We start from the raw sequence: 1898 nt of genomic DNA, 5'->3' as shown, positions 1-1898 counted from the left end.
CCGGTCTGCGGTCCGCGGAGCCAGAGGCCTGAGGACAGCTGCTCCTGCCACCGTGGGCGCCTCTGGCCCCGGGTGCAACGTGAGGGACCCCAGAACCTCAGTGTGGGAATTTGCCAGGAGACGAATAGGAAGGGAAAAGGCCTGGACACTTAAGCCGGTCCAAGGAGGGGTGAATGTTTGATGGTCAGGCAAGGCTTATAGCCCCGGGGAGTGTGGAGTGGCTGGTGTAGCTAGTAAAAATGTCTGCCCGCGAGCTCTGGTCTGCAAGAAATATCACGCCTCTTAATTTTCTGGATCTTAGTTGATTTCTGACTCCTTTGAGCCACATACAGCCCACCGTTCCCTGCCTGCATATGATGGGCTGGTTAAAAAATAAAAATTGCCCAGATCTTTGGGTCCCCTTCAAATTAGGGATTAGGCCAGATTCTGGAAATTGATTTAGTGACTTCATAGTTCAGTAACCTACCCAAGGTCACATGGCCAGTGTGGCAGCCAGGATTTAAACCCAGACATTTTGGCGTCCTAAGGCTGTACTCTCAAAGATGCTAGATCTGTCTCTGAAAAGTTTAGCCTCAGCTCTATCTGTAGCCAACGTGGACCACAGTTGTCCTGGAGTATAAAGCACACTGGACTAGGAGTCAAAAAATAGGACTAGAAACCAGATGACCTAAAACAAGACTCGCTAAATCTCTGAACTTCAGTTTCCTCTGGATGAAATGGGGTTAATGTGCAAGGTCTAGGAATTCTAGAGACTGTAACTGGTCATTTGCGGGCCACTATTTAGCCTATCATAATGGTGTCTCCTGGGTGACAGACTTTTAAGTATAGAGGCAGCAGTTGCAAGGTGAAGTGGCCTCCTCGTCCCAGATATGAAACTAGACTCTACAAGAGAACACTGGTTGGTTCACAAGAACAGAAGAGAAATGCAAACGAGACAACGATGATGATGACGTTACTACCCTTAATCCACTCTCTCTCCACCTCCCTTCAGACATAGACAAGAGCTTAACTGTGCCGCATAGGAAGCGAAGCTGACTCTTGAGATGTGTGAATCTGTAGTCAAAATGCTACTGATCACTTCCAGAGAGAGCCCTCACATCACATATGGCTGAGGAGCGATTCCTGGAACTATCAACAGAGTCCAGATGAATTTATATTTTGTTTTGCAAAACAAATGTACCCCTCACCCCCAACCCTCCCCAAAAAAGAGCAGAACCTTCCCAATCACTGCTTACGCTTGCTGACTCCCTTATAACCAGAGGTGACACAGATGTGCAGACTAGGGGGGAGTTTTGTTTGTTTGTTTTTTAAATCTTTATTGTCCAGATTATTACATTGGTTCCTCTTTTTTCCCCCCATAACTCCCCTCCTCCCAGTTCCCACCCCACCTTCCGCCCTCACTCCCCACCCACTGTCCTCATCCATAGGTGCGCGATTTTTGTCCAGTTTCTTCCCGCATCTCCCATTCCCCTTTCCCCGCCAAGAATAGGCAGTCCATTCCCTTTCTATGTCCCTGATTCATTATAATCACCAGTTCATTCTGTAAATCAGATTATTTATTCACTTGATTCTTAGATTCACTTGTTGATAGATGCATGTTTGTTGTTCACAATTTGTATCTTTACCTTTTTCTTCTTCCTCCTCTTAAAGGATACCTTTCAGCATTTCGTATAATACTGGTTTAGTGGTGATGAACTCCTTTAGCTTTTCCTTATCTGTGAAGCTCTTTATCTGACCTTCAATTCTGAATGATAGCTTTGCTGGATAAAGTAATCTTGGTTGTAGGTTCTTGCTATTCATCACTTTGAATATTTCTTGCCACTCCCTTCTGGCCTGCAAAGTTTCTGTTGAGAAATCAGCTGACAGTCGTATGGGTACTCCCTTATAGGTAACTGACT

This window comes from Myotis brandtii, unplaced genomic scaffold (genome assembly GCF_000412655.1).
Source record: "Myotis brandtii unplaced genomic scaffold, ASM41265v1 scaffold216, whole genome shotgun sequence".
Lineage (NCBI taxonomy): Eukaryota > Metazoa > Chordata > Mammalia > Chiroptera > Vespertilionidae > Myotis > Myotis brandtii.
This window is presented reverse-complemented; position numbering follows the sequence as displayed.